At 43.6% G+C, this 27,164-nt stretch overlaps 1 protein-coding gene across 5 annotated transcripts in view; it reads right to left on the bottom strand.

Annotated features, from left to right (window-relative positions):
* Positions 1-27,164, bottom strand: part of LOC124177497 (zinc finger homeobox protein 4) — a 207,884-nt gene that overhangs the window by 121,682 nt on the left and 59,038 nt on the right. For 3 of the 5 annotated variants that reach the window (XM_046559908.1, XM_046559905.1, XM_046559911.1), the window contains exon 3: positions 3,384-3,428. The exons of the other annotated variants lie outside the window; for them this stretch is intronic. The gene's annotated coding sequence lies outside the window, so the exon portion shown is untranslated. The remainder of the gene's footprint in view (positions 1-3,383; positions 3,429-27,164) is intronic. 5 annotated transcript variants of the gene reach the window in all.

The following is a 27,164-nucleotide window of genomic DNA, read 5'->3' as shown; positions in this document are numbered from 1 at the left end:
CAAAAAATACATCAGACAATATCTTCTCCGCTGATTGTAGGTGATTAAAATGTGGAGACAAAGGTTTGAATCAAAAATCTTGGTATACCTCTACACTGCAACATAACCACAGCATCCAAATTGCATTCGGTTAAACCCCTAAAGAAAAAAAAAATCTTTACCCTGAAAATCTACTCTAAAGTCGGCGAATCCTTTTACTCGTCCTTTCTTTTCGGGATGGTGCAAACGCGGTGGAAAGGTGCAAATTACGAAATCGCGCGTATCGTTGAGCGATTCGTTATCCACGTTCACTCCGCAAGATCGCAATAACGGGGTGGCGTTGGGTGGTTGCCGGAGAAGGCGAGCGGTAGATGGGGGTGAGGGGGAGTCAGAAGCTCCGGGTTTTCTCTCCTTCGCATGAGTTATTAAGATTCTTGCGCGCATGCCCGCTGTTCTTTCATCGATTCATAAGAATATCCTTAGCTCGGCTGGCTATTCTCTCGAGGGGTTGGGGCCCTCCCGCAGTGCCGCATCCACCTGACCGTCTCGAGATCTCGTATTCAACGATTCCACCCCCCCTCCCTCCCCGCGATATTATAATTTTTTCGTCTCGTTTTTTTTGTTAACTCCGTTCTTGGTTTGGTTTTTGCCTTTTCTGCCGATAACAGTGCGCACGAAATTCGTATTGATTATACATTTTTTCACTCTTATTGCGCAATTAAAACATGCACCTACGTACCTACTAGTAGAAAAAAAGAAAAAGAAAAAAAAAAAAAAAAAACAGATATCAGAAATAACGTTATACGACATTTTTTCGGACCGACTGGGGCCTCGAGGGCCCAAGGGCTTCAGGTTTCGACCTCTGAGTGGAAAAAGAAGCGCGTGACTTGAGACAGTGCAGAGAACCATACATCGGCGATTTATGATGTTTAAGAAAAGAGGACTCTGCAGTCCTCGCTAAGCTAGGTAGAAACTTCTAGGAACGAAAATTGAATGCTCTTTATGCAAGGGAGATAAGTTTATTTCCCCCAGAAAAAAGGCGAACCAATAAGAGTAAGAATTACTCTCTCTCGTGTCTCTTTGTGTCCGTAAGCAGGGCCTGCGTGCCACGTATTTGAAAAAATCTAGAGTCAGTTGGAACCAAACTAGTATCATGTTGACATCGATTATCCACGGCAAACACATCACGAAATAATATACTTTACACATTTTCTATGATATTTCCAATTGAATTCAGACACTCATTAAACATCGAAACACTAAAAATCTGTCAATTCCAAACACCAATTACTACAATGTGGTTTCAAATTTATTAAATACCAGTCTGCGTACTCAACGCTCAATCCGGCTGTTGTGTACAAAGTGATTTTTCAATTGTCGTTTTTTCTCGTTGAAACTTTTCAATCAATAACATCACCCCGTTATTGTCGCGTTCAATCCGTTCATCTCTTGGCACGCTACTGTCCGTGTTGTTCGTATCAGTATTTTCCACCCCCACAGTCCAGCCGATAGTGGAATAGGTAAAAAGCGTTTAAATATCGTATAAGAACACGCCGACCATCGCGCAACTTTTCCCCTTCTTAAGCGAGATCAAGAAATGGGGGAAATGTGGATGGTTAGTAAATGGATCGGGAAGGGAAGGGGGTAAATTACAGCCCGGTGATCTGTGCGTTTAATTAACCACAGAAAAGCTCGCCCTCGACTCTTATATAGAGTGAAAGCTATACTGAGATATAATCTAGCGGCCAAAAGTGTCGCGTATATACTTGGGGTGGGGGTTAATTTTCTCCGGATACACCCCTCCTCTAAAAAAACTTATAACGCGAGGTCTAGTTAGCCGTTCGGGCGCGGATGATATACCTCGCGAAGAGGTAAACAGGTAAAGTACAACCCGCACTCATCCCCTTTTTTTCTTCTTTCGCTCCAACCCCTTCAACCCCCGTTCACCGAGTTTTATCTCGCGGGTCGTGTAACCGAGTGCATTTGTTGTCTACGCGGAGTGATTAATCCGTCGCGTAAAACGGGGGCGCACAGGAGCGTTACTTCCGTTTCTTCATACTCGTTTATTATTCTCCGTCTTCGTTACCAATTCTTCTTCTTGTTTCTGATACTCTGTGTATTAGTCCCGGCTTGTTTTGATACATGTTTGATTGATTATCATTACTAGGTGTAATAAGCGATAACGATGTCATACAACAATGACGGTTACAGAAGCTTTTAGCGGGTGATAGTTGTAATAACGATTATTACCTCATGAATTACTTGTTAATTAATAACACACGTATGTCAATTCCGTGCGATAACATTGCCAATCGCTTGAAACACGGATACCCATCTATAATAATACGAATTGTTTCATCGGTATCTCGGAAAATATCCACTCGTTATCTATTCCATCAGTTGCTATTTCTCGACAATAATAATAACGATATTCATATACCTGTATTTAATAACAATCACCGGGAGACGATGAAAGTGATAATGACACGTCACTGTGACAATGGCGACACAGAAGACGATAATGACGATCGGAGAGTCGTTTGCTTACCACGAGTTCTATTTTATATAACTATACTATTATAATAATGGAAGAGTATTTTGCGGTGAGTGAAATTATAGGATAATTGCCAGGCTATTGTTGTTGCCGTCGATCGAGGTTGGCGGTAGGTGAGCATTGCACGGAAAACAGTGTTTCACGAGTTTTACTTGACGTGTACACATGAGTTTTTGTTGACGAATTAACGCCGGTCGACTAATGACTCGGTATTGGTGTAATAAAGCCAGATACGTGTCACACTGGATTCCGTCTAATGTGTGGGTCACGCTTTACGCGTGTAATGGCATCGCTGAGGTATAAGGTAGGTACACGGTACCGACAAGTATACACGAGCGTGCGTGAGAGTGCGTGAGTCGGCGCACCGTGCTAACGATGAAACAGGAAATGCCTCATAACGCGAGAGCGACTTCCGCCAGTGAAACAATGCATCGGAATTGCCCCGCGCTATGATAGATCCGCCGTAATTTCATGACGAAGTCAACTTTTCTTCTTCGTCGCTGTACGCTTCTGTCCGTGTAACAATATGCATGTGCAAACACGTATTAACGTTGCAATGGAATTCGGTCTACGAGCCAGGATGATATGTCCGTCGGTGAGTGGTTCAAATTAAAAATACGACGCAGCTTCTCTCTCTCCCGTTAATCTGCGGTCGATTTTACGGTACCTTTCCTCCTACGTCCCGATCGACAAACGTTTACTTTGGACGGAGGGCGCGCGTTCTTATCGCGGACAAGTGATAACGGAATGCACGTGTTTGCGTAGGTAGTCAGGTACGGTATATTCAATCTTCTTCCAAGCTCGTCGACTTAAAGTAAGTAAAGATACCGATCTCGGAGGGTAAACTTACCGTGGAGCAGCGCCGGCATAGAGGAATTAACGATTTGGTGTCTTTCTGCAACAAAGAATCGAGAGAAGAAAATGGTTAAGATAAAACATTGAAAATTCAGCGCCAATTCCGAGACTCCCGTTTCCCGACATCGAAACACAGCGGTTGACGAGATCGCGTCAAAAAGTTGCACGCAACTCTTCACTTCTACAAATTCCAGCGCAACACCATCGCTCGCGTTTGCAAAGTAAACTGACGAAAAACGCTTTCCATCAACGCGATACCGCGATACAGAACGACAATTGTTACATACGGGGTAAAATTTGCGTCCCCGAGGTGTTTGCACGCGTCTATGTCTGTTTGGAAAAGAAGAGTTGTACAAACCGTTGCGTGGATAGGTGAAACCCAGCGGTGGTTATACGGGGCCGAGGACAGCGTGGTGTATGATTATGTTTTACTTTGGCCGGCTCGGGACGCGGAAGCTCTTCGGATAATTTCAGTAAATGGGGTACAATTATTCAGGGGGGTATGAGGGGGGGGGGGGGGGGTGGACTTGTGTGCGCCGAGTGAAGGGTGTCGTTGGCGGGCCATCCGTATCGATTCTGTTTATTGCTGTGCATACGTGTCGAGTCGCCAATAGCAAGAGCGCAAGTAGGATGGTCGAGGCTTGTGCTTTTTTCCCCCAACCACGTCCAGCGCCGCCATAAGCTGCGGGTGTACAAATATCGTCCCCGGGTAGATGTACTGACATGCCGGACTCGCTTCTCCGCGAAAATTACCCCCGGGAAAAATCACAAATAACACGTTTCCCGTCCTCCGCCACGAAACCTCCAACCGTCCTATCGCATGCAGGGTAGGAACGGTACACGATACTCGGGACATCCTTTCCATTTTGCCTTTCGCGTGTACACGCGCTCCTTCATCGAGAATCGGTCCTCGCGTCATATTTTTTACCTCCCTGAACTGGCCGAAGATGTCTATGTTCGTCCAATCGCCAAGTTTTTGTTTAATTTACGAGGATCAGAGGAGAGGAGAACAGTTTTTGAACCACGTTACGAGCTCATCTCTTAACTGAGTTATTTTCCTCTTACAGATCAGTAAAACTTTTGCATTCCAATGGTCGATTCAATTTTTTTTTTAAACGAACACCACTTGAATAGATTACTTCCGTTCAGACGATAGCGGACTTTATTTACGTTTAAAATGTCAATTTAAGAGTGAAAACAAATTTATGGACTGACTTCACGACTGCGTTGTAAGAGAGTTTACGTGTACGCAACATATGGTCAGAAAATAATAAAACTTCTTACTTCGATACTCCTTAATACAAGAAAGTCAAGAATTATAGTCAGTTCCCATTAAATTTCATAACATTCCAAAAGTGTAAAAGAAACTTTTCACGCTCCCCTCAAGCTTCGCCTACTCATTGAAAATTGATTCTATCGAATTGAAAAAATGTCGATGTTCAATTGCAAACTTATTAATTCATTGATCAAACACAACTTTCATAAACAACAGATCGTCATTTTCACTGAACACTACCAACAAAACTCGACATATCCTATTATCGCCATCGGTATCATTATTCCTCCCTATTTCCGTATTTACTTGAATTACTTATTCCCTGCACAAGTATAACACGCCCTGTATTCTCGAAAACAGGTGCAAGCCGTTGAGTTAACACAGCCGTACCAACAGATGGGTGTGCGGTGACCCTTGCGTATCCATACACATGTGCACAATTATCCCCATAGGTATAACTACAAACGAAGTGGTGCTGTATGAAAGGGTGGCACTATCAGCCGGGGGGAAAGGGAGGGGATGATTACGACCAAGTAAGTGCCACAGTCCAGCCCCCCCCCCCTCCCTCCCCTCGTCCTCATCGCTCTCTCCTTCCTCGCCACTTTACTTTTACCCGGCTTTCATATTTCCATTTTATTTTCTCGTCTTTGTTTTGTAGTTCTAATTATATCTTTGCTCGCCTTTATCAGTGCACTTATACCCGTAGTTCGAGTACTCTGTGCAAAGACTCGCGACTACCAACTCCCGTCATCCCCCGTCTCACGGATCAATAACTTTCAAACAGTTTCCCTCAGCCAAGAACACGGCTTGCTTATACGGTGAGGATTGTCGGGGGGGTCGGGGGGCGTGTTGAACTCCGTAAACACGGTTCAAAATTGGGAAAACTGATTTCAAGAAACGCCCTCGGTTCCTTAATAAAATTGTACGATTTCATTTTGTTTGCTCGATTTAACGAGGAGGTTGTATGTTGTAAAACAGATATTGTTGAAGTTACGTGCAAAGTAAAAATAAAAATTCAGTGTAATCGACAGCAGTGTTACGACTCTCGTTTAAGCAGACTTTTTTCGGTGATGTTATATAAACTGAATGTATGGCTAAGGATATTTAAACTCCATCGTGTAGATTAAAGGTTTGGAAAAGAGGGAAAACCGTTTAAAAAATCTTCGTCGATGTAATTTGCGTCAATTACAGTTAATACGAATGAAACAGCATTCCTGTTATGCAACGGAAATGAATCTGAGTAAGTTCAAATAACACAAACCAACAGTTTGAAAAAGATTTCATAACTGGAACGTTTAATAAGATCGAACTATCGTGACGTTGGGTTTATTTTGTTCGCTGACCGGTCTTCGACAAATCGTGTGAAAAACATTCAAGAAATTCTACTCTAATTAAACTGTCAAAAATCAACTTTTATCCTCTCCTATTCTGAGTATAATTTGTAAATTTATCTTACCGGCGATAACCGGATATATTAGCGGTAATCAAAAATGATCGAAAAAACATGATAATCGGAAACGAAACACCGGAATGAAATAATTTTTATCGTTTCAACCACAAAACCTTTTCCCCAAACAGTCTATACCTTGTCTTACGTTATTCATATTTCCTCGAATTAACATTTTTGAAGATATTTTCAACCCTTACTTTCCCTCCTCCGAGCCTTCGATTCGGACAAGCGATGCTCATTCATCCTCGACGCTGGAGCTTAAACTAGACGTTTTTCCGGGCGTGCGAACAGCGTCCAGCCGGCAGTTCACCCCCATTCACCCCATCGCGGTGTAGCGAGCTAGGAATCGCGGATGTCCATGGCCTACCCCAAGAAACGCGGTTGGGCGGCGAGCGTGGCTCGACTCTTCGCTGTTTTCGCCTCGCCGAGGGCTCTCCGGGTTCACCAGAGATCGATATATCGATTGTTTGTCGTCGGCTGGTCTGGGAGGCGTCCGGGGGTGGCGGTCGTCGACCAGACTTTTGGGGGGACGAAGCGTCGCGACGCGACGAGACTCGAGGCGACTCGGAGGGCGCGGTTGAGAGTTTTCTTGCGGTGAAACTCCTGCGAGACGCGCGACACACGCTAGAAACCAGCACGTCGTCGCCGTCCTGCTTGGTCACTTGTTGCCGCAACGTGAGCCGCCCTTTCCTCAGCTCCCTTTCGAACTTCCTCGAACCTTACACCCCCTGTGTGTAGCTACACGAACAGATCACGCCCACGTGGCAAACTTTCCGACCGCGCATCGAATATTTCATGCAGTTTCATCAATTCTCTCTTTTTACCCTCGTAGAGAGAAAAAAAGTGGAATCGTTAGTCGAATTTTTAATAATGCGAACGCATCGTTCGACGAATTAAAAAATTCAGAAATCGTATGATACACCTGCGTGTAGAATCGCCAAACGTAGAACAGTGAAATTGATTGATTTAGAAATGATAAATATTTTACTCGCTCTGGTAATGATGTACAAAGGTCGAAGTAAATATAGAAGCGCAGAATAATACAGAAATTACGACAATTCTATATGTTTCCACTTTCTTTATTTTTACCTTTTCTATTTTCCATTGTTTCGGCAAACGTACGCTTCATTTTAAATTATAACAGGAGTATAGATAGATATTACAAAGATCCTAGATCATCAACGTCAAAATTCTCCTACTCTTTATCTCCAATTGTCTGATGTGAGAATTATTTTTCGCTCTCAGAATCTCTAAATTAAAAAATCGTATGACTCAGATATGTGCATCATAATCAAAACTCGATACTACAGTAATTCTAATTCACGATCTCTGTCTCATTTCTTCACACCGTGCCCCATATTCTGATCAGTCGCTTTAATCTTGTACCGATATCAGTCGAATTCGACCTCTTTCATATGAAAATAACAAAGCTGCGGAAGGAACGCGTTAAAAAAAAGGGGCAAACTAATTATTAAAGGTAAAGAATACGTCATTCGGTCGTTCATGTGCGTTCAAGAATTGGATCGTAGCGCGATGTGTCGGTACAAACGAGAGGCAACGAAGAACGAGAATGAGAAAGAGAGTATCGATATCAGGTTTTCCTAGTCAAATACAACTGGCCAAACAAAAGACACGAACGTCGATGAGGCAAAGGCGTGTACAGAGAGTCCGTAGCTCACGTTTACCTGAACGATGATGTCTCTAATACACGGCGATTCGGAATAAGCTTCGGCCCAACAAGCGGTCTCTCTCCTCAAAACGCCGCGAGAGGAGACTTTGTTAGTTCCGGGGCTCTCGGAAACCGGGGCCTTATCTCGGCAGGGCCTTAAATTATCGGTTAACGATATCGAGAGCCGCGTATGAGCTGGATAAGCGTACCCGTAGATAAGAGTTTAAACACCAGATAATTCCCGTCACGCCTCTCTCTCACCTTTCCCCCTGTACTTTTGCACCGAAGACGTCGCGACACCTTGAACTAGCCCTCGATGCTCCCGACTAGATATCTCTCCCCGTCAGTCGGGCTGTTTGCTCTTCTCGGTTATAGCCGATAACGGATAGCCGTTTTATCTCTGTGGATTCAAGCGTATGTACGTGGGGAATAAGAAGACATTCCTGGAATATCCGGATCGACGCAGCGCGATGAAGAAGGAGTGAAAAAAATAATAACACAAGCCTATGATCAACGGCCGGACAATCACAGCGGAATACTGACCAGCTCACCGCGAGATCTTACATCCGAAGCGCGCACTGCGGCATTGATACGGGTACATAAATAGAAGGCGTTGTCGGCTGTCTTGTCCCGGCTACCAGGACACCGGCAGTCCCTTCTCGCTGAGAAACTCATCCCGAGGTTTTATATTTTCACTAAAACGTTGGTCAACTCAAACAGGCCCCTTCCTCTCCCTCGGGATGCGACTGCCCTGCATCAGGATCATCGCCTCGTCCCCCCCCTGCAGGTATACAGAAATTGTGTCCCCGTCGATTCTCGGGCTCCTTTACCGAAATTACCAACACCAGTCGACCGGTCCTCACACTGTCCAGGTGGCCGTTCACGCAGGGTGCGCCAGGCGTCGGGTCGCTTATGGAAAGCCATAAATCGAACGATTTTTTTTCTCCTCATATGGAATAATTCAGAGTGCGATCCGCTTCTTTTAGCTCGATTTTCGACACGTTTACCCTCTCGGCTTGTATTTTTTATTTTATTTCATTTTTTTTCAAGTTACTCCGCGGTTCGTTGATTTCGACCGTAGTAGAGACGCGTTGTAATTATGCGAGAAAACGCGCGTTTCGTCTTGTACGCACGAAAGAACGATGAGGCACCCTGTTTAAATGCCTGGGCACAGTTGGAGTCCGGTATTCTTCAGGTAAGGCGGAGAGTCCGTGAGAGGGATGGAGGACCCAGCGTCTGTCTGTCTCTGTGAGGATGGCACGCATATAGCGGAGATTTAGTGTAGATTTACTGGTCCGGGAGTCCGGCTCTTACCCGAGTGACACCGGTTCGCATGCATCTCCATACATTAGGGAATAAAAATGAGCGGATGAAAAAGGGAGTCGGACGGATGATGAAGACGACGACGATTTTGATAACGGCAGAGGAAGGCGAAGGACATGAGAAAATTTCGAGATAAAGTTAAGAAATTAATAGGCAATCGGCTTCCACGAAATCTGTGCACCCCAGCCGTGATCTGCGGGGGTTCTCCGGCAGCCTCCAAAACGCACCTTCGTTCATCTGGATAATTAATTGCTCTGCCGCATCGACGACGATCTCCGTTCCTCTCGGAACAATTGGCTGGCCAAGATTACTGGATGAATTCGTGAGTACCGTTTTCTGAATGCGTTCGTTATGTGGTTAATTGTAACCGCTTAATCGTATCTCGAACCGGCAGCTGACAAGCGACCGTTTTATGATCAGAACTTGAATTGTAGCTTCTAGTTCGGGATGTGGAACCAGGTCGAAAAAGTTCAGACATTGAATTTCTGCAGGCTAGCAAAGCCTTTATATATACACGTGTGGTGAAACTGCGGATTGAAATTTTGTGAAATAAGTTAGACGGGATGATGTTTCCTGCGAATGATGAACAAGCTAATGAAAACGATAAACGTTAAAGATGGTTCGAGAAATGGTCACAGGCAGCTGATAAATTCTAATTTAAATCAGTCCATCGCTGATTCATTTCCACAGTTTTCTGTAATCGACGATATTTGATTCGTGAAATCATCTCAAAACTTGGTCTCCAGTCATCCACTCCCACGAATTTTAATTACTTTTTTTCGGTACATCCTTCATTTCGCGTCACAAATAACGATTGGACTTCGAACGTAATAATTGCACATAGCGTATTGTAATAAATTCGTGCTTAATACGAAAATTCACTCAGTCAATGCGTTAAAAAAGAAATCCCCGCAAGATGTAAATTACGAATCCACAGTCAGAGAAGAATCGGATCAAGTCTGAGATCAAGACAAGGATCTGGTGTTCTACGCGCGAACGTTCGGTACGATCCGAAAATCGTTACTCGAATCGATACGTATCGACATTATACGAATGCACGTTGTACGTTGGCATGCATATGGATTGAATTACCGGTTCATCTATCACGGACACACAGATACACGTACAGATAAAAAAATTCATGGTAGTCGTGTGTGCCCGGTTGCGTGTTCTTTGAGAGTGCAGAGCTCTAGGATGCTAGCTAAGAGGGATGGAGGGAGGGATAGGGGGAGGCCAAGGATGGCATTGTCGATGAGTTACCTTCGCACGGCTGGTTCTGAATTCGGCTTAATTTTTTTTCTCTCTCTCCACCGTCCCGATTCTTTCTTTATCTATCTCTCTCTCTCTCTCTCACTCTCTCTCTCTTCATTCTCGAGAAAAGAAATTAAAGACGCGGCCATCCTTCTGGAAGGCTCTTAAAATATTCGAAACTGTAGCTCTCGGGGCGAGCAGGACCATTGTTGGGACTCGCGTTCCTGCATCGGGGCCCCCCACGTGAGATCGGGGTCCCGCGGTAGTGGACAAAGGGACTCGAGGGCGAAGAACGGGGATTCGGGGGACGGCCAAGGACCAGCCTGCTTCACCAGGAGTCGAGGTGACTACGGGCACTTGGAGACTCAATGGTGCGAACTCTGGGCATCCAGGCGAGCTGCGACGTTTTCCGTTGCACGGGACTCGGGTTCGTTAGTCGCCCTCGCCTGCGACTGATTGATTATCGAATCGAAAGGTAGAGAAAAAGGGGGGAAAAGGAACAGGAAATCGGACAATTAATCAGCCGCGTATATGACGGGTGCGCGGGCACGTAGAGCCGATCGGTTATTTGTTGTCTAGCATTTTAATGAGCGCCTTCGGTTCTGTTTAATCGACTGGGTAGGTACTCGCTGCTCGAGGTACCTGCGTACCTTTTCAACACTTTCATCCTTCCTCCCATTCGAAGCACCGAAGGTCTCCCAATCTCCGACGTTCGATCGGAATCAGGTACAAACACAACGGACTCTTCCAGCCGTTGCGAACCTGATACAGTAGGTGCATCCTCGCTCGCTCCGAATAACCTATTTCTAAACGGGTCCCTTCCTCAACTTGTACTTACACTCCGTGCGATGAATGGAACCGAGATCCGGACCTGCGTCGAGAAGTTTGCTTCCAACCGTCGGAAGCGGAGACAAACACATCAAGAAGAATGAAATAAATCAGCAGTCAATCGTTCCGGAAGGTTCTTCTTCTCTTTCACGGACTGAGTGATCGAAAAATCGATAATCGCCGTTCGCAGGCGTCGGATCGTCCGATTGCCGATTCAGATTTGAGGTTTCGAGGTCGCGAGCCTCGGACCAAGTTGGGTAGCCGTTGATGATATGTACCTAGAACGAGCGGAGTGGGCTTAGATTGGGCTAATTAATTAATGCGCACGTCCTGTCTCGTCCCGTCTAATTATCTCGCTTGTCAGTTCGTCCGTTCACTCCGCAGCTAATTCCTCCCGCGGTTACAAGCTTCTGCTGCTGCTGCCTTGGCTCTGTGTTGTAATTGTAATTACACTAATTGTGACGTCACAGGATGCTACACCTAGAAAAATCGCCGCTGACAGCGCAAAAATACACTCCTCCTCTTCCTCCGTCTCATCATCTGCCGCAGAACGTGATAATGTGCGTATACTCAGCGAGTATATACTCGAGTTGTACCGTTCAGCTTCGAGCACAAAGACGTATCATCGGTGATCGTCTCATCTGCGTATAAAGCGCACAGGAATAAAGTCGCGCCGGGCAACCATGCGCTCCGTATAAGTAACGTTAAACTGTGTCAAAACAGCTATTTCCGATTCAGTCGGTGTTGATTTTGGCTGACAAAAGCAGTGATGCAGTTGTCGAGTAACGATGGAGCGACCCGCTGCGGTTATGCACCTCCATGCAGGCTGGTCAGATATTCCTCGATCGTTAGCTAGCGATATCGAACAGCAACGCTTCTTCGCAGGCGGCGAGGGATCGTGCCGGATGAATTTGAATCTCGAATTTATTCACCGACCGTCTAGCTGCACGGAGCATTTGACGAAGCTGTTTCCGCCTTGTTTCGATAGATGCGCATGGCTGATTTTTTCGACGATTTTTCACAGTTTTTCACGAAAATTGTAACCACGTTAAAGAAACAGGAATCGGCTCGCGCGATACAAAAATACGAAAAAAGGAATCAATCATTTATTGAATAACATTGAAAATATCATTGGATCGAGACGAATCGAACGAGCTTTGGATCATCGATTTCGCATAATCCAGTCGCGAGATATCGCGATTTACAGCGGCGCTAGCGCCGCGACACGCGCGAGTGACGCTGCGCGAGTTAGCGAGCGACGATGTTCAAACCGTGATATCTCGCGATCGGATAATGCGAAATCAACGTGCTAGGGCTCGTCGAATTCGTCTTGCGAAGAGCTACGAGACGAGTGGTATAAACCGGCGAATATCCGACGCGACGATTAATTTAATTTCTCGTATTTTAACGGATATCGGATACAGCGTTGTTTTCGTTCGGATACTCCGTCCGACTCGTAACGATGAAAAGGCTGAAAGGCAACAGTTGACCTACTGTGTCTTCTGAATCGATAAATACATGGCGTTGAAAGCGAGCCGCTCCAGGGAACACATGCACAGAGTGCGCATTTGCACGTGAATTCCGTGGGAGCACGGGAGCCTCGGCTTGTAGCCATAGACCGGAAAAGGTAGTCGTCACGTGACCGTTCTGGCGCATAGGATAAGCGCGCGGGCCGCGCGCGCGAAATACCTGGCATTACATCGCCTGGCCCTCTTCGCCCCCCCAACGAAATATGCATTTACAAGGCACGTAGGCATGCGCTGGTGTGCGTGCTGCGCCAAGCAACCCCCGACAACGTGGCTACTCCTCCGGGGCGATCTTATCCGGTGCCTTACAAAGTCGAGTTTCCGAGTAGAGCGGCACAGCGGATAAAGCGGTTGGAAAAATTATTTCTATACTTTTTCTCTCCTAGCCTCTTGCGGGATACGATTCTAGTACCCATCGTAAATCGATCGTCCTTTTATTCTCCCTTCTTATTTTTTATTTATTTCTTTTTTTTTTTTTTTTTCTTCTACACCATCCCAGGAGCGCCAAGATCAACTTTCCCCCTTCTTTATTATACACATTATTTCGCCAGGTTCTTCTCCTTCTCTCTATATATAACCCGAAAGATTAGAGATCGTCAAGCTTCCCTAACCAGCGCAACGTATATTTTAATTGTATCACAGCGGTATTTTTTTTTTTTACCTCTCTTTCTCCCTCCGTCCCCTTACCACTTTATTGTCCTCCACTTTCCGTCTCTCTTTCTCGTCTCGGGGCTCTATCGTGTACTTAGGTGTTTCGGCATTTGGGTATTTGGGTCGCGCACAAGGGGTTCGTATCCACTGTTTCTATTATTGGCCCCTTTAACCCCTTTGCAACAGCTTCCTTTCATAAATATATATACCCCACACCCATACACGTACACACACACACGCGCACACACTTCAGATCGTACACGCACGCGTTTTATGCTCTCTTTCATTCACCGACGACGAAGGGTTGATCTAGACTCACACCCCTCCTGCCCCTCTCTCTCTGTTGCCGTCATTATTGTTATTATTATCATCATAATCATTGTTACTACCGCCGCACACACGCACCCATAAACTCGTCATACGCCATCCGACGTAGCGCTGCAGGTATCTGCCTGCAGGTATAATGTACAACGTGTCGCGCCGGGGGCGAAAGGAGAAGCCGAAATGACACTTATACGCCCGGGGAGGGATCGGAATGAGAGAGAATGAGAGAGAGAGAGAGAGAGGGATAAAGAGAAACGAAGCCATAGGCAAAGGCTCTCGTTCGGCGGTCGAGGACAATGAGGGGAATTAGGGCTGAGCGCATGAGGTGGTGGGAATTTTGGAAAAGGAATCTAACAAAAATACTCACACAACCCGGGCATATTTCGGTATATTTGGAGCATGCGGCATGCGATAGAGCTGCGAAACGATTCCCACAGAAGAAGGATGGATCTTCTCCTCATCGCCGTCTGACACCAGTTCGAATAATGCGGCTGCAGGCACGCAGCGGCGAGCCTCAGGGGTTGGTTCGAGTTGCGAGACCGCTCGATTCTCGAAATTACAAACCCCAACCGTCGTCTCCAATTTTCAAATCACTTTTCCCGAGCTGAACGTAATTAAATTATATCGTTCCGAAATTCGTCTCGAGACCAATTTTCCGTCCAGCTTTTACGCCTTGTTAGTTGTTTTTTTCCCCCCCGTATAATATCGTGTATCGAATGTACCGTAACTCTTCGTAAGCTAGAGTCACGTCCCTCCTTTCAACGACAAGTGCACAGCCATTCACTCACCCGATTTTTACCGACGACGTATATGCAAATATATAAGCTGCACGCATACATTTTGCCCGTGAAAATGTTCCGCCGATGCCTGAACCGACTCTCTGAATGATCTCGGCTCGTGTCTCTGCCTGATGCTCGTCTGCCGGCGACCCAACGACATCGCCACCTTTTCATCAATAAATATTCAAATCGTAACCAAATTTGTATTCGAATTTAAATTCAACGAGCTCGCGAGCGTCGCGTGTGCATCTTTTTAGTCGGCCCCGGGTTTTTCGCTTAGGGACGAATAACTTCTGCCGGATGTAAACGTCCGATGAATCTCGACGCGTGTCTGTTGCTCCTGCTCGGGTTCTTACGGGGTTCAACTTTGAATCCATTACGAATCCCGGCGAAACTTTTTTGCAATAACTTGATTTTTACAATATTCAGTTTAATCAAGTGGATAATCTGTATCTACGAAAACGGTTTGCGTACAGATAGTTCAGTACTGACCTATCAGAAAATTTCTCTGCAGCGAGAGAGAAGTATTTTTTTTTTCTTTCGTTCCATGTGAAAATTATTTCAGATTCCGAGAATACTGCACGCATTTGAATAATATTCAAATCAGTCTCAGAATTGACAATTGCAATTAAAACAAGAAGCATTGTTAAATCGATTTGACAGAATCGTCGCTGTTCAACCCTAGTCGCTTACATTTAACGTAAAATTTTAAAGACAGCGCGCTTGAATCAGGGTTGTTCGAGCAAGTACGATAAAGATGATTGAAAAAATTCTATGGTCTGAGAAACCCCGTGTATGTATTACGTATTTTTTCACTTTCGTCGGTTTTTTTTCTAAAACTAACATCGATGTCCATTTTTGAATTGCTAAATTTTGTCTCAGAATGTTGTTCAAGTCGTAACTGCATAACGTAATGTAATAACGTTCCAAAGTTGGCCGGGGTCTGCGTGACCCCGTGTAAGTAATGTAGAAATTTCCATAGGTGCAGGTGACCAGGGTTAAACTGTTACTGAAACCCATTTTACCAAAGAATTTTCAAGTAACGACATCAAGTATAAAATATCCGCACGAGGTAAGCGACGAACGTGTGCACCAATATCCGAATTCGAAGGTACCTTCGTACCTGAAGAATGGAGTCGCGCGCCAAACACGCACGCAAATGTAATACAAGCCTGCAGCACGCTTAGCGAGTATACGCGGTGTACGATACACGTTACGATTCACCTTTCAGAGTATATATTCAGATTGGTGAAATTAGAATTAGAATTGGAATTAGAATCAGAATCAACGAGGTGAAATTCATACGCGCGTGCCGCGCGCACGGATGCAAATTTAAAACGCAAGCGGTGATCATCCCTTTCATATAAAAAATAGATATTCAAATTCCGGCCGGCAGATGGAAATTAAGGCAACCGGCACGCGTCTGGATTTTTCAAATAGAATTTAGGACCCGGAGAGTCAGGATGCGCGTATAAATTCAGCTCTAAGCAGCTTCTTCGAGGGCTTCGATTCGACCCGCCCCTTATACTCAACGTCGGTTATGTGTGTTCGTCGAATATTCAGTGCATGGAATTCCGCCAAACTTCACCGCGCACTTTCCTAATCCTCTGGAGAATTCAATCCTAGCGAATCTATACAGTCGATATTCGGGCAAGTATAATACAACCGAGTCGCAGAAATCGTGAATTTGAAATTTTTTTCTTTAGATATGTATAATTGATCGAAAAAAAAGGGTGAACTAAAATTATCACCGTGAAATCGCACAAAGATCCGAATATTCTTTGCCTTTGAAACGGCATTACCAAGCATGGTTTCACTTTTCCTGAAGCGACAGGGATCGGATCAATCAAACTGTTTTTCATTCAACTTGTTACGAAAAGGTAAAAAATTCCAAAGATAGGTTTAGTACAAGCGTAGTTTGAGAAAATAGTTAGACCAAAAAACTGAATGAGCAGAAACTGGGCGAATTAGAGGAGAAAAATATCGCGGACACCGCGACAGAGACAATATTCAGTAGAGAAATGAGAACGCGAACGAAGAAACATCGGCGTAACAAATCGCGTGCGTCCGTCGACTCAGATCGTCTATAAGTACATACCGTATACGCACGAATATTATGTGCCTATATAGGCATGTATAAGCGTGCGTACAAGTTGTAAATCACATATAGACACACTCGGTGAAAGTGTACTATATTAACGTTTTTCATTGCGTGATTTACACCGTTATTAATACCTTCCACGTTTAAATTATACACACGGATTCCCCGTCTCTCTCTCTCTCTCTGTCTCTCTTTCCCTCACCGTCCAACAGTTTTGCGCAAGGATATGCATCCGCACATCGTACTTAAACATATTTACAGTACGTATCCGACTTGTGTGTGTTCGTGAACGCGATAATCTTTTGCGACTGATTTATTTTTCCTCGATGATTGCGCGAGAAGAATGTTTTACTGTCGAACCACGTGATTAACAATTTTTTTTTTTTTTTTCTTACGAAAAGAAGCTCGCAATATTTTTATAAGCATTCTTCGGTAATGAAATTATACTTCAAAACAATGCCATATAATTTCCATTGCATCGAACAGAGATGTTTCTTCGAATCAGTAAATCATCGTCTAATCCGTGTACTTTTTTATTCAAAAATATCAACAACCACATTGCTCAGCCGTCTCTTTTTTACGTACATAAAACTCAACGTCTCTCTGTCTTTCCCTCCGTATGTCGCGTGTAGCTCCAAAATTACACAACTGATTTCGACTCTCTATTTTTCCCTAAATAGCTACAAGCTCTAGCCAGATTTAAAGCTTTATTCCGACACAACAAGGTAAATACTTTCGGAGATTTAACGATATTTATAGTAAGGGTCATTACACCTCAGAGGTTACGTTAGGTTAGGTTAGGTTAGATTAGGTCAGACACTATCAATCTTTATTCAGATATTTTCAACCGCAACCGTGATTATTTTGTCCGACTAGAATTTTCATTCCATTTCATTGAATCTGCCGGTGTTCGTATAAAACAACATCACACCGTGACCCCGAATTAACGATGTGTTTAAATTTTCTTGCACTAAGCGTAAGAAACCGACGTTTGTTTCAAAGCCCGCGATAACTGCGTGAGTTTACGTTACGCACATAATCACGCAGGCGAGTCGGCTCGATTTTCTTACAAGGTAAGAACCGTGCGATAGCCGTGCACGGGGAACTGCTATACCTGGATGCACGACACCCCGGGGGTCAGGTCGGGTCGGGTCTAACACGGTCTGGATGCACATACTCTCCTCCCCTCTTCGCTCCTCTTCTGCTTCTCTATCTTTCCCTTTTCTCTCAATACCGTCACGAGCTGTAAATCCCCTGCGTACACGGGATCTAAATTCATATGCACGCCCCTGGATTCGTCGATCCTGCGTCACATTCGTCGAAGGTCCCGTTTGCTGATGAAAATCGGAGAGAATGACCAGAATTCGGATCGACTGTTACAGTGAACGGTCTAAATTACTGTAAGATCGAAAAAAGGGCTCGATTGTAATTTGCGTGCAACTTTACTCAACTAAGAAATATGGAACACCCACAAATGTACCGGCTTTGTATTTAATTATGACAAAAACCGGATCAAATAATATCCAGCTGTGTTATTTGTTCCAGTGATGGTGGAAAAAAAATTTCACAGCATCCCTTTCCTGTGCGATAGAAATAAAAAAGAGCGATTTAGAATAACCCAAACTAAGCTATATCGACTATTTGTGAAAAGGTTTTGTAATAAGAACGTTGATAATGACTGAACTCTAGCGCTTATGAGCGTATTTTATTCACCGTAAAAACTTTCTAGAGATGATTTAAAAAAAATTTCACAAGCGGTTTAGTAATTATTAGCGCAAACGACATTGCCGGTGATTTTTAGGACGCTTTTTTTCTTCCGAAATTTCATTCGGACAGTCCAGCCACGGATTCATCCTGAACACGTCTTGGTAAAAATAATATTCCAGGGCTTAATAGAACGTCTGCGAGGGAGGGAGTTCACAGGCCGCAGCGTTTTCCCCGTCGCGTGCCAACTGCTTGTAATTACACACTCGCGGGAGGAACGCGAGTTGCACGAGTTGACCGGAGCTTAATCGATTCCCGTACATTCAAGGAGCTCTCCGAGGCTCAATCGCCGCCTCGACTCTCCTTCAGCTTTGAGGACTTTTGCATGGCCGATGAGGGGTTAATGGCTCCAGCTTCGCGGAACGAATGCAGAGCTTCATCCTTCGATTCACGCTGGGACGCTCAGCGTTCCGCCGTTTTTTGCAGCTTTTTATTTATTAAACTACTTTTATGACAACAACTACCGAGCTTTTTGGTTCCACATGGTCCCTGAAATAGTTCCAAGTCTAGAAAAAATATAAAACTTATTTATTGCAAAAACGCATATCTAAACAATTGATCGAAACTTGTACTTTTCCACGAAAAAAGCTCTTTGACCAATCTACCATGAAAATCCGAATGCAAATTTTTACACAAATTTAATTTACACCGAAAAGTTTTACAGAATTTTTTCAAAATTCTTCTTCTTATTGTTGTTGATCCATCATGTTGGATCCGCCGTTACAAAATTTTCAATTTCGAGTTCAGACTCATAATCAGTGACTTCAAAGACCATTTAGCGTAAAGTTTTATCAAAATCAAATAATTCTTTGAATTTACGTCCGTCATATTGGATCCGCTAGTTTGAATTTAAAAATTTTGAATTCAGATTCGTAATCAGCTACACCAAATACCCATGAATGTAAAATTTCAAGTGAATCGCATGTAAGGAAAAACGTATGCATGGAATGGTTGGCGTCGATACTTATCAGCTGATTCACGCGCTTCGTATCGGGACTCGGTTTCTCATTCTTCGAATTTCCGTCGTCCTGCAGGATCGTTTCAAGTATTATTCTCGTGCAACGTCAACATCATCAAACCTGATGAATCCGTAAGTCTGCGATATGATTTTTTCATGAATTTTTCAAAATAATTTTCTTATATCTATCCCAAATCCGAAAACTTTTTGGATTTCTACGATCAATCTTCGTCGGAATGAAGGCTATGAATTTTCTTTTCACCAAGGTTTTCGCGATCCGGTGATTTTCACAAGGATATACAATCTCCTCATAGAATAATACGTCTCGACAGAATTCGCACCGATTCAAAGTCTTTAAAATTTTCACTAAATTTCGGATAGTCAGTAAAAAACCATGAAAATCTTGAATTGAACTCGTCGATCGTTTCAAAAAAAATCTAGTTGTTCAAAAAAAATAAAAATATATTCTACCAAACCGAACTATGCATAATTTCACCGCAGTCTTAATTTATTTATCTCTCTCGTTTTCTCCCAGCATTGGTACGAAGATTGCGAGTCCACCACCTCAGCCCCCCGATTCAGGGGGTGGGGGATGTTTTGGGGAATGAAAATCGATATGCGGAGGAATCGCGCGTTCATCGCGTTGTACCAAGTCGGCATGAAGACGGAGGGAGCTGAAGGGAGGTGGGGGCGGTTTTTCCGCCGGCGATCAAATATTATAAGTTTTATCTGGCGCCGCCTGCGAACCGAAGCGACTCTCCCTCCCTCCCCCTCCGCATCCCTTCGCCCTCTCTTTCCCTTTCTCTCTAATTATCCCAGGCATGCGGTCGGGTCGATCTGCAGGCGAGTTCGCTCGACGCAAACACGTAATTACCAGTAAACACTCGGTTCGTTCTCCGCGGAGAGGCATGCTCGCCGTTATTAATAATCGGCTATTAAAACGAAAGTTGCTGTATTATATATGCACGCGTATATAATGCCCACCCGCAAGAGTCAGAAACGCGCCGAGATGACGCGTATTTTTGCACGCGCGAATTCTCGCCATTATTTACGAAGTGTCCTTTCTTCGCGTTTATGTGAGGCTTTATTTTTTTCGCTCCGTTCAACGCGTTGCTCAACTCTAAGTAGAACAAGCCGAAAAAACAGTTTTTTCATCAGCACGAAAAGGGAAGATTCTGATGATCTTGAAAACGACCGAGAGAAAAAATCTGAAACTGATAAGAATCGGCAGCGAAATATGGAAAGTTTTGAGAGAAAAATTGGAAAACAAAATTCTGACAGACAAAAAATTTGTAAATTAAAAAAAAAAATAACGAAATGTATAAACCGGGAAAAACATAGTCGTTTGTTTAGAAAAAGTAACAAGGAGGAAAAACGTATATGTAATTTTGTCGGTAAAACATTGGAAACTGGTTTATTTCCGGTAGAACCGGAAGTTCAAATTAAACAGGACATGGCAATTTTTCATGCCCATCATTTCGTTGTAAAATCCTGTAAGTTTTAGATTTTTTCATCAAGTCGTGTCCAAGATCATCACGAGAGTTTCTCGGACAGACCGATTTTTTTTCTACAAATCTATTTTCCGGATTCCAGAGATTCGAAAGCGTAAAGATGCGTGGAAATTAGAAAAAGTGATTTTCGACCGAAACCAATACTTTTCTCATTCCACCGAAGGTGCTGAAACGTAAAAAAACAAAAAACATCGAATCCTGCACTGTTGTATATTGTAAACAATTCAAATTTAATGAATTATCGCCGTATTGCATACATCAAGCGATAATTTGTATTTTCGACGGTGATTCGCGATAATTGTTGTGCGACTTTTTTCCGCCAATATTTTAACGTCCCATTTTTTCTCCGCTTTGCTTCCTTTCGCCGGTAAGGAAAGAAGTTTTGCCTAATGATCGTCCGCGGGTGATTACCGTTAATTTGCCTCGACCCTCATCGCCCTCGACTCCCTTTCTTTTGGGGTTTTCTACCGGCAATTGCGTTTCTTTCCATCCGTTTCCGAATACACATAAAGCTACGATGCGCAAATTTCTCAGTATTTTGTACCAGCACACGCCGGCTAAGAACATCTGTGTCTGTGTATTATGCTTTATACACAGGGGAAAAAGTATCTTCTTTGCAAAACCTTTTCAAGGATGTTATTCGTACAACCTGCCTTGTTTATCCTGGTCTTAAAATGAATGGATATTAAATCATCCTGGTTAGTTTTTCATTCTGTATTTCTTGTGTTTGTTGTCGGTTTTTTGATTTACATTTTGTGAATGCATGAAAAATTATATAGAAGTTAATATTCTTCCACCTTCGTTTCTCTTATCGCAATGTTTGATTCATTTTTTTTTACTTTTATTGTGCAATCGATAGGTAATACAAATCTGTTTTCCAACATGTACGAACTACACCGAACGAGTGAAAAACAGTAACAAGCTCCGACTCTAAATTGAGATGCTCAGATGAGAAAATGAATATTTGAATAAAAAAAGAAAAACACACGAAAAAGCGGTGGAAGACGAAAGGTAGAATAGCCACACAAGGATTAAATGAAAATATAGCATGCTCAAAGGCGAGAAAATTTAATTGACGCAATTTCAAAATGTAGAAGGCTAAAAAGTTACATAGCCAAAATATAGAATCATCAGAATTTCAATATACTTTTTTCCCGCTAACCAGGTGTTCAGGTTTTTATAAATTTCTTTACAACCCTTTCCTCATTTAGCAGTTTTATTTTTCAACCCTGACCCCACCAACGAAAACCGTTCAAAGCTTCTTCGGTAAGCCCTTCAGGGGGGGAGGGGGGGGGGGTTGAAAAATGCCCCACGTGAATATAAATTTCACGCCGCAAGAGAACAGCTTACGTTTTCGACTCGAGAAAAAGCAAATTTTTTTTACCACTTTTTTACAAACTTACGTAAAAAGTGTTCTGACCCACGCGATGTTTTATCAAAAGCCGAAAAAAATGAGGCCCTATATGACCCTCAACGATACGATGTACCCGAGAGATGGAATTTGCAAGATCGGGGCGTGTTTCCACCCTCGGTTACCGTTATAAGTGCAAAAAAATAACTATACCGTTCTAGGGTTAATCGTCGGCAAGAGCTTCTTTCGATCCTCGCGTCTTTTTTCAAACCCCCTTGCGCAATACTTGTCGGGTTTCGATTCACTGAAAACGATTGAGGCACCGATTAGAACGATCGATAGCCAACCCCCCACCCCGAACGGGGTGGTGGTGGTGGATCGAGCAGAAGTATTAGGATACACAGCGTTTATCTTGTGCACCTCGTGTATCGATATCGGGAACCGACAAACGGCGGCGGCGGTAAAACCTATGCCGTTGAGTAGGTAGGAGGGGGGCGGTGGGGTGGTTTGAGGGTGGGAGGGAGGGAGGAAAAAAGGTGGAGTGGAGCGGAGCGGCGGTGTCGGGTCTTCTACCTCTTTTTCCCCGAAGGTGTGCGCGCGTGTTTGTGCGCTCAGCCACGCGTTCGTAATCTTATACATGGCTGCTGCCGGGGGGTGGGTGAGGGGGCGGGTGGTGGCGTGGCAGCGGTGCCGGTGCGGTGGCACAGAGCGTCGCCTATTGATTTTTACTTCTAATGAATTCGAGCTAAAAACCCCGGCCCCCAACCCCCGACACCCGTGCTTAGCCGCTTGCTACAACCCTCTGTTCCACGAACCACGCCAATCACAGCCCGGCATAATTACACCGAGCCAGCGACTCTTGCCGGCACAAACCGCCCCCGCGGCAGACTCGGGATCCCGATAGTGATTCTTTACGCCCTGCGGGAAGAACCCTCGCCGCGAGACGGATTTGCATTTTTCCCGATTTTTATTTAAATTCCATGCTTCGATATTTCGAAGTCCGTCGCTGTTCGGATAACTGCTTAAGGTACTTTGATTTTTCAAAATTGGAGAATGTTTTTCCGCAGAATTGTGAAAATTGAAAGCTGATTTATGTGAATTGAACGAGGAACGAGGAAGCGATTCTACGGATTTACGTAATTCTAAAAATTGACAGTTTGAAAACATTTTTGTTTTCTCTTTGTCACGTGCGTTCGGTAATAACCACGAATGAAATGTCTAACGAAGAGGGTAGATTGGAAGGAAAAATAAATTTATTCTGTTTCATAAAATTAAGAAGATTATTCGTTTACCCCAAATTTTTCTTTCAAGTTCCTGATCTCGTATATACGTACAAGAATGAGCCTGCCGCTGCTGCTGCTGCTCCAGGCACTTGTAAAATTTGGGAAAACTTTTTGTCCTCGACGTTGTCAAAGGTGAAAGAGCGCAAGGGGGAAACGCGAATGGAACGGAGGTGTGCGTATATATTATAGGGGTGGAAGGTACACCCGCGGAACTGAGGCGGGTGAATAAAATCGATTGTGGAAAGTGCAACGCGCGAAGTGAAATGTAAAAAATAAGATGTATCCATATATGTATGTCTGTATGCATACAGGGGATACACAGGCGTATGAAAGTTTCAACGACGGAAAGAAGTAAGTAAGGAAGAAAGGAAGTAAAGAAGGGAGGAACGGAGGCTCCATTACGTATGTATCTGGGATGTAGAGGAGAAGAAGAGAGATATTGGGGGAGAGGGAGGAAAAGAGAAGCCGTTAAAGGAACCTTTCGTTCCTCCTTTGCAGGGCGGTGTTAGGTTCTCACCGTCGCGTAGCGTCGAGGACGAGAGGATATTATTAAATGGAAAGAAAAAGAAGCCAAGAAGAAAAAAGGACACGTATAGTAGGTGTGCGAGAAAGAAGAAAAATATTAATGTATGGGTGCTTCGATTGAATCCGCTCGCACGTATACGTATAGTCGATAGAAAATCAGTTCAAGAAATCACGGGTTTCCCTTTAGGGCCTGAATCGTTCCCTTCCAAACTCTCTGCACGATCATTAATTCGTCAGGAGCTTGCATCCTGACTATTATTATACCGCGCAAGACATTGCAGTTCTCAAATTGCCTTGAATCGCGTTTCAGGCACGATGTTTTGTTAGTTTTCTTTTCATTTTTTTTTTATAATTCTTTTAATGTAATTTTCAAATACTCTGCGATTCTTGTCTACATGCGGCAAACTTGTATCGATCAGCTTGAATTCTCCTCTCATCTCTTTATTCTTGCCGAGCGTCTTGTCTTTCAGAGTTTCTCCTACGTTTCGACGGATGAATCATATTATAAGGGGTCTGTTACAGTTTAGTGCGATAATTTCAGGGTTTAAAATATCCATATCGATATTTCGACTAGTAGATTTTATCACCGTTAATAATAATTTTAAAAAAAACAACGAACGAGGGTATTTTTTTGAATGATCCAGACTACGCGGTATCGACAATCATAATCGCACTAAATAGTTATATTTGTAAATTCTCTCGTAATTCGAACAGTGTGTAAACCGTTATTGTAACAATACATATTGTACTGTAATTTCCGACTGCCTAACCATAAGAAATGAAATTTTTCTCATTGTGCAAGGTACGTAATAAATATTTCCCCTTGCTGTTATAATTATTATTTTTTCCCTCCTCCGTACGGGAAAACCGTTACATACCGGCATGTCTACAGGTAGCGATGTGTTACATGCACACGTTATACGAAGAAGAAATTTACTTTCAGGGGGTGTACCGACACACCGAAGCACGAAGAAACGAGGATGTAGGATACATACACGTATACGCCGTTACGGAGGTGCAGGCAGGGGAACGAAGGGGGCAGAGGATTGGGGCTTGCCTATTCCCGAGGGGTTTCGAATCAATCGATAGGGAAATATCGGCATAGGGGTGAGTTAGAGAAGAAGACGCTGGCTGCCTGAAAGCGCGGGGTGGATGCGGTGTATATACATACGTATACATATATATGTATATATAGGGCATGGGGATGCATAAGGGGTGGCATTAGTCGAGGCAACGGCGTCGCCGGTTGCTCTGGGCTCTCTGTCCTCTCCTCTCCTCTCCTCCGCTTTCCACGAAGAAACTTTTTGTTCGCGAAGAAGAAGGAGTGAAGAAAGAAGAGGAAGAAGAAGAAGCTGGCGGAGGCAAGGGTGGAAAACGAAAAAGATTTTTTTATTCGCGCCCTTCTCCCGTCCCCCGCCTCTTGTTTCGTTCATTATTTTCTTTCCGTTTCCCTTCGTCTCTAATTCTTCATTCTGTACATCATAACTCGGCTCTTCGCTCGCCCCAACTTATCCTCCCGCCACCGAATTCGTCGCATCAATATTTGTTCATTTCCGCTGCAATCGCGCGCATCCTGTTACACGAGAACGTGATTGTTTAATTTCAACTTTCAACTTTTATTTTTCTATCTTCTGGTTCGTATTCTTCCTCTTCTTCTTGTATCTTGCAACGGTTTAAATTACACCTAATCATAACGTTCTTTGAAATTCATCTCAATCCTCAACGATTCTCTTTCTCTTTCTTATTCCCTCTAATCGTACCTCAACATGTCGTACATTCGTTTTCCATTTCCGATATTTATTTCTGGCGTTCTCTACTTATCCATGCCGCTTCGTCACCAATTCTGCTAACATTTGAAAACCGCTTAGATCCTTATCCCCTTGCTCTTGATACACGGAAAAAAAAATTCTGTTCGGCGAGCTGTATTCTACAGCTCCAGTAACTATACGCACTCTACGGTCTATCTTGTAGTTACAGCAACTATATATTAGTCAGCTCTGATAGCTGCAAGTTGTTCAGCTCTCACAGCTGAATGGTTTTGCTCTAAGAGCTGTAAGTTGCGCTGTGCTCTGGTGCGTTGACATATTTCATAACCTTCAAATTTCATGAGTATGATTTAAATACAGTTGATAGATAATTGTTTAAATAGTCCATTCAAATATGTAAATGACACTGAATGAATAATGATAATAATGATGAAAAATAATACCAATAGCAATATAATTGTACTATTTAATAATAAGCGCTGTGAGCGGAGCCGAAAAATTCTGGTCTAGCTCTTCGAACGAAGCTGTTTAGCTGAGAGAGCTGAACAACGTACAGCTATGACAGCTGACTAACAGTCAGTTATACGAACTATGCAATGCTCTTCCAATAACAGAACGTTTAGTTCGACGAACTGTTTACAAGTAACTATCTAATATTTAGTTCCACGAGCTGAATTTTTTTTTCCGTGTAGCGATGTAAACTAATTACATTTATTTTATTTTCTGACTTTGGCTTACGTAAAATATTTTATTTTCAAAATTTTCTATTTTATTCGTTATTATTTTGTACCTTACTTTAAATTATTCTACCGTTCGGAATTGATTTAATTATATTACAAGGTTTGTTTTATTATCATGATTTGCCTAATCACAACGTGTGCTACATTTTATCTGCTACGATTACATCATTTCTATACATTTCTTTTTTCCCTTTGCCTCTTTGCGTTTGAACCAGGGCATAAATATACCCATCAGTCAGTCGATCAATCGATCTTTCAACCTCTTTCAAACATTTCTATTCCTGATAAAGTTCCCTCCGCTTTGAGGATTTCCGAGACAGGAAGTTAGGCAGAGTCTGTCGTGTTCACCTATTCGATTTTACTTCTCCCTTTGCTTTCTTTCTTCACGGATTTTACATTCGTCCTTAATTTCAAGATTCGAAAAAGAATTAAGGAAAGCATGCGACTCTCCTCGCGTGGGTGTAGAAGTGCGGCGAGGGAAGGAGGGGGAGGATTCTTAGGGCATGGAAGGATGACGTACAGGTGTGCATATATATATACATATATATGTACACGTACGGGGAGAGAATTCACCACATACGAAGCAGATACGGGGACAACGGGGACTGACTTCTTTTACCCATAAATACGGATTTAGTCACGCGGTTTACGAGCTGAAACGGACCGGGCGTCGCCTCCGCCTCGCGCGCCTAAATTATTA

Source organism: Neodiprion fabricii, chromosome 3 (genome assembly GCF_021155785.1).
Source record: "Neodiprion fabricii isolate iyNeoFabr1 chromosome 3, iyNeoFabr1.1, whole genome shotgun sequence".
Lineage (NCBI taxonomy): Eukaryota > Metazoa > Arthropoda > Insecta > Hymenoptera > Diprionidae > Neodiprion > Neodiprion fabricii.
The sequence above is the reverse complement of the archived record's forward strand: the minus strand, read 5'-3'. Positions and strand labels throughout refer to the sequence as shown.